At 45.0% G+C, this 6,786-nt stretch overlaps 1 pseudogene across 1 annotated transcript; it reads right to left on the reverse strand.

Annotated features, from left to right (window-relative positions):
- Nucleotides 1-212: 212 nt before the first annotated feature.
- On the reverse strand, nt 213-1,544 carry LOC310836081 (zinc finger and BTB domain-containing protein 26 pseudogene; annotated as a pseudogene). Its single transcript has one exon. The product of its transcript is annotated as a zinc finger and BTB domain-containing protein 26 pseudogene (transcript).
- Nucleotides 1,545-6,786: the final 5,242 nt, after the last annotated feature.

Here is a 6,786-nt window from a genome sequence, read left to right on the forward strand (position 1 = left end):
CTACAATTCTATGATCATAGCGACAAAGATGCTTGGAGTCACCAAACACATAAAACCACTCTAGAGCAGAAGACCAGGCTACAGTTTTTGGGCCAGCCCCTGCAGCTCATCCAGAGGAGGCCTCTGGCTTGATGCCTGGGTTCAAAGCCCAAAGCAGCTCTTCATAGCTCTTCCTGCCCTGATGTGTGCGAAGAAGTGCTGTGGCACACATTTCAATTCACACAAGTGCTTCTGCTATGCAAACTAAGCTCCATCTGTGCCAGCTTCCCAGCATTCAGCACTTGGCTGGCATTGGCTTGCTGGCAGCTTTTTGAGTCTATCCCTGAGCTGCAGCTGAAGGAATCAAAACACACAGCAATGTCCTAAATGTTCCTCTCATTGGCATTGTCGAAGCTGTTCTTGCCGTGGAACTGCTTGAGGTGTTTTCTCAGGACAGGCTTGTGGGTGAAGACCATATCACAATAGTTGCACTTATGGGGTTTGTCTCCGTTGTGAAGGTTGAGGTGGTCCTGCAAGGAGCACTTCTGCGAGAAGGTCTTCCCGCAGATCTTGCACTGGAAGGGTTTGATGCCTGTGTGGACTTGCATGTGTCGGTGGAGGTTGCCCTTCTGTGTGAAGGTCTTGCTGCACAGCAGGCACATGAAGAGCTTGTGTATCTTTAAGTGGTTGGCATAGTTCTCCAGGTGCCGGAAGACACATGTGCATTTGGGGCACTGGTGATGCCACTGGAGACCTATGTCCACCCCCTGGTTGCTAGGGCCAAACATGTCTTTTGAGAGAGCGTAGTTATGGAGCTGGCCCTGCTCCAGGTCCCCAACTCGGTTCTCCACTGTGGAATTGACGAGGGAGTGCTGGGGCTCTGATGAGTGAAGGCTGCTCTGCTGCTCTGAGGAAATGAACTGGTCCTGGTCCTTCTTGCTTCTGACCTCTGCAACCTCCCCAATGGACTCCACCTTCACAATCTGGATGTCACTGTCACTCATGTCCAGGCTGTCTTGAGAAGGTTGGATGCATGGAGAATCTAGCTGAATCGAGTCGTCTTCCTTCTCTTCTTCCTCCTCTCCTGCCCATGGGACCTCCTTTGGCTCTGAAGAGTCTGTCTGCTGTTGCTGCTGCTCTCCTTCCTCTTGGCTCTCAAGCTGCTGTTTGGTCTGGATGAACTTCCACAGGGCCTGTGTGCAGCGCTCCACAATGTGGTTCATCTGAAGAAAGCTAGCTGCTGTCAAGTAACTCACCAGCTCCATCTCAGGAAACTCCAGAACGCCGCTGTAGCAGGACAGAAGCAGCTGCCTCCCTACATCTGAGCTCTGCAGGATGGAAATTTTCACCTCCTTGGAGTCATTCAGCAGGAACTGATCCCTTAGGAAAGGGGAGCCAGCAGCAAAGACAATCTTGTGGCCCTGAACCTCAAGATCATCAATGCAGACCGTGATATCACAAAACTTCTTCTCTTCCCTCAGCTTGTCCATTTTTTGCAGCATTGAGTCGCCATAGTTGTCAAAGTGGAAGTGGAGACTATCAGTTCTCTTGATCATGTTGACAAACCTGAAGGGTGCAAGTGGATGGAGACAGTGAATGCCACAAAAATAATTTCAAGACTGTACCAGCTTCAAACCAAAAAAGCTTCAGACATTGGAAATACAATGGCGATCTAAGACACCTGACACTTTCTTTGCCTCTACCTCTAGTCAGAAATAATCACACCGTCACAATAATTACTGTCCCCCCCCCCTTCCCTGCCTAGTCCAAAGCCAATTTTGCTGAAAGAAGAAATGAATGGGCCATGGAAATCATATTAACTGTTGGAAAGTACCTCAGAAATTAGATGATTTGCAGTGCAACCCTGAATGCATTTACTCAAGGATAAGTATTACTGAGTTCAGTGGAGCTTACTTTCAGGTAAATGTGCATAGGACTCCAGTCCTACAAGCCCCAAACAAGAAAATAAACTGAATAATACGGCTCTGCTAAGCAATCAAGCAGCTCGGGCACACCATTTCTGCTGTTCTTGTATTAATGCTTAAAACAATCAATGATCATCAAATCATAGAACCTTAGAGTTGGAAGGGACCCAAGGGTCATCTAGTCCAACCCATCCGCAATGCAGGAATCTCAACTAAAGCATCCATGACAGATGGTCGTCCAGTCTCTGCTTAAAAACCTCCAAGGAAGGAGAGTCCAAAACCTCCCAAGGAAGACTGTTCCATTTTCGAATAGCTCTTATTGTCAGAAAGTTTTTCTTCAAGTTTAGTCAGAATCTCCTTTCTTGTAACTTGAAGCCATTGGTTTAAGTCCTACCCTCCAGAGCAGGAGAAAACAAACTTGCTCCCTCTTCCATGTGACAGCCCTTGAGATATTTGAAGATGGCTATCATATCTCCTCTTAGTCTCCTCTTTTCCAGGCTAAACATACCCAGCTCCTTCAACCACTCCTCATAAGGCTTAGTTTCCAGACCCTTGATCATATTGGTTGCCCTCCTCTGCACACATTCAAGCTCATCAACATCCTTCTTGAATTGTGGTGCCCAGAACTGGACACAGTATTCCAGCTGTGCTCTGAGCAGGGGAGAATCGAGTGGTACTATTACTTCCCTTGACCTAGACCAGGGGTCGGCAAGGTTTACCTTGCTTGGGCCGGTTCACTCCAGCGGAGATCTCTCCATGGGCTGGATTGTGTGTGTGTGTGCGCGCCCGCGATTTCCGGTGTCTCCACAGACACAATTTTCGGCGTTTGCGCATGCACAGACAAGATTTCCGGCAACGTGGAAGCAAGTCCCCGTGCCACGCCGGTTTAGCCCAGCGCTTGGGGACTTGCCAAGCGGGTGGCTCAGTTTTGGGGTGGCTTGTGGGCCAGTTAAATGACCCCCGTGGGCGGCTTGTGACCCATGGGCCTTAGGTTGCCTACCCCTGACCTAGACACTAGACTTGATGCAGCCTAGAAAAGCATTAGCTTTTTTTGCTGCTGCATCACAATTTTGACTCATGTTAAGCTTGTGGTCCACCAAGACCCCTAGATCCTTTACACATGTACTGCTAGTCTGCCAGGTGTTCCCCATCTTATATTTGTGCATTTGGTTCTTCCTGCCTAAGCGTAGAACATTACATTTGTCCCTACTGAAATTCATTTTTTTAGCTTGGGCTCAGTTCTCCAATCTGTTAAGGTCAATTCTGATTCTGTCTTCTGCGGCATTAGCTACCCCTCCCAGTTTCGTGTCATCTGCAAATTTGATGAGCATCCCCTCAATTCCTTCATCCAACTCATTTATAAAGATGTTGAACAACAATGGGCCCAGGACAGAACCCTGTGGCACCCCACTTTTTGCTTTTACCCAGGATGACGAGGAACCATGAATGAGTACTCTTTGGATTAACTTGTTCAACCCACATTTTACCAGCTTTATCATGAGAATATTGTGGAGGACTTTGACAAAAGCCTTACGGAAATAAAGATACACTATGTCCACAGCATCCCCCTGATTCACCAAGCTTGTTACTCCATCAAAACAAGAAATAAGATTGGTCTGGCATTACTTATTTTTGAGAAACCCATGAGGGGTCTTAATAATCACAGCATGCTTCTACTTCTCAGAGGTCCAATATTGCTCTATTTGCAGTCCTTGTTTTGCTGATTTCATTTAATATTCTAATTTTCTGAGATTGTTAATTTGGGGTTTTCATCAGCTGCACGCCATGAACATCACAATTATAACAAATAAAGACTTGACATATCTCGCTTTGCATGTCATGAGTCTATCTCATAAATTAGTTCCACCTTTTAAGTTGAATTACTGAAATAAATGAACTTTTCCACGATATTCTAATTTTCCGAGTTTCACCTGTAGGTGTTGAGTAGTTCCACCTTCTCTCTGTCACCCAATAGCATTTCCTCATCTTCTCCACGCAGAGGACCTACCACTTGCTTGTTCTTCCTCTTGCTTCAGACATAACCGAAGAAACCTATTAAAAAAATCAGTTTCAACCTCTCTTGGAAGCCTGAGCTCATTCTAAGATTTAGCGACCCTGACCTTCACCCTGCAACTGTTGGCTACTCGTGTATGCTCCTCCTTTGTGATTTCCCCTTTCTATTTCTTATACATGCCCTTCTTAACTCTCAGCTCATCTATAAACTCCTTATGCAGCCGTTTCCTTAGATGCTTCCCACTTTTCTTGTTGGCATTGTCTACATTTGGGCCTTCAATATTTCTCCTTTTAGAAACTCCCATCCATCTTGGACTCCCTTCTCTTTGAGTATTTCTGACCATGGGATCTCACTCAGTAGCTCCTTCAGCTTTTTAAAAAGAACTTAATTGTTTAGTGTGACATCACTTGCACTTTGGAACTCTCTGCCTGCTGAAATCAAGTAGGCAATATCACTGTACTCTTCGGTGCCTGCTAAAAACATTCTTGTTTAGACAAACCTACCCAGATACTTAGAAAGTTGAAGTAATTTTAATCTGTTTTAGTATTTTCATTTATATGTTTTAAAGCATGGCTATGAATTTTCTCAATTTTATTGTTTTACCTTTTTAGAAACTGCTTTTGAGATTTTTTTTCTTTTTACAATCAAGCTGTGTATAAATTTCATGAAATGCAATAGCCATGATAACACAATGGACCTTCCATGCTCAGAGGCAGTATACCAGACAACAGTGGTAAACACTGGTGGAAAGCCATCACTTTGGTGTCCTGCCTATGAGTTTTCCAGAGGCACCTGGACACAGGGTGTTAGAAAGTAGAAGAGGACAACACAAATGTTGCTTGGAGCCCAGATATACAGTGGTAACTCGGGTTACATACGCTTCAGGTTACAGACACTTCAGGTTACAGACTCCACTAACCCAGAAACATTACCTCGGGTTAAGAACTTTGCTTCAGGATGAGAACAGAAATCGTGCGGCAGCGGCGCGGCAGCAGTGGGAGGCCCCATTAGCTAAATTGGTGCTTCAGGTTAAGGAACAGTTTCAGGTTAAGAACAGACCTCAAGAACAAATTGAGTACTTAACCCGAGGTACCACTATACCCCTTTTCCAACAGGTGGTGACTCGTGCCGAGCTTGTGGGTGCCTTTGATTAGCCACTATGGCAGGCATGTCCAAAGTTCGTTTTGGGGGCCTAATCTGGCCCGCCAGTCGATTAAATCCAGTCCCCGTGGCAGTATATGCCCTGGGGTAAAATTCTAAAAAAAACCCTCAACTTCAATCCTAAAAAAACCTCAACAACTTTGGTCGGCCCTCTCCTCACGCATGTTCACTTCATCAAATATGGCCCTCTTTGAAAAAAATGTTTTGGGCAGCCCTGCACTATGGAAAGCTTAGCCAGATTGGCCTTATCCAGCAGCTGGGCTCTTCTCACAGCTAGCCTCTCCATTGTCAAATCAAATCAAATCAAATTTTATTAAACGGTCACAGACCAGATTGACTCGTACAGCTAGTCAGCGAAACATAACACCGGAAAAAACAAAGGACAATTTCAATACAAATTAGGCCATAACAACTATTTAAAATTGGACAACATGAATAAAATTAAGTATTTGCCTTCGCCTGCATGTTGACATTGGAAAGCTCTTGTTTTCTACGCCTGATAGCGGCTGCACAGAATTTAGCAACATTGATCGTGATTACAGGAACCTTATCTTCTACCAAGGCTCTCATACATTGAAGTTCTGATTCATTTTTAAACTTTCGTAGAACTGGGGCAATAAAGGTCAGGCGTAGATCCTCGTAATAACTACAGTGCAGCAATACATGCAAACTTGTTTCCACTTCCGATGAGTCACATGGGCAAACACGTGACTCATATGGTTTGCCCTCATATCTGCCTAGCAGCAGGGCAGAGGGCAGAACGTTGAATCTGGCCAGGGTAAAGGAATGTCTGTACTTAGGTATTTGTAAATCAGCCAGATAGTTTGCGGGTGAGAACCCTCTCCCAGAGTCTCTAATTGTGGCGTGTTTATCCATTTTGCCCATATGACATTGCAGCTCTATGTCCCTAATGCGCTGGAGCACTTGACTTCTGGATCTCTCATATCCTGCCGCTATCAAGATCTGCGGGGAGAAACCCAAGCTTCTTATCTTTTCAAACAGGGAAGCTTTCCAGGTAGAATGAAAGGTGTCTAAGAGTGTTAAGGGCGCCAAACCGGCCGGGGAAAAAATAAGTTTTAACCAGTAGTGTATCTTTAGAATCCACAAACGCGCGTTAACAGGTAGTTGTCCAACTTCTAAGCGGACAGCTATATTAGATACATAGGGAGGGATCCCCAATAAACACCGGTAGAATTTTGCTTGAAATGCCTCCATAGGCGCAAAATTTTTAAAACTGCAAACCTGGGATCCATAAGTGAGTTGTGGGAGTATTTTTGCAGCAAAAACCTGGGAGGCCGCCGGAACGTATTTTCCCCCTTTCCCGTGAAAGAATCTTGTAAGGGCTTTGTTGGCCCTTCCTGCGTTGGCGATGGCGTTTTTCATCTGTTGGTGCCACGAGACCCTTTCCTGAAAAGTTATTCCCAGGTATTTGAAAGTTGCTACCTGGTCAATAGGTTGACCATTAATTCTCCATTTGTGTTTCCTTCTTTTTTTTGAAAACACCATAATTTTAGATTTGCTGTAATTTATTGATAGTTGTTCCACTTGACAATAATCAGCAAGTGATCTCAAAAGCTTCCTCAAGCCAACGCAGGAAAAGGAGAGTAGGACTGCGTCGTCCGCATACAGAAGCACCTCTCCATTGTTAGTTGCCAACATCACCCAGTAGATTATCATTCAAGATAAACTGCCTCTGTGTAGGGAGGT

Source organism: Podarcis gaigeae (assembly GCF_964106915.1).
Source record: "Podarcis gaigeae genome assembly, chromosome: W".
Classification (NCBI taxonomy): domain Eukaryota; kingdom Metazoa; phylum Chordata; class Lepidosauria; order Squamata; family Lacertidae; genus Podarcis; species Podarcis gaigeae.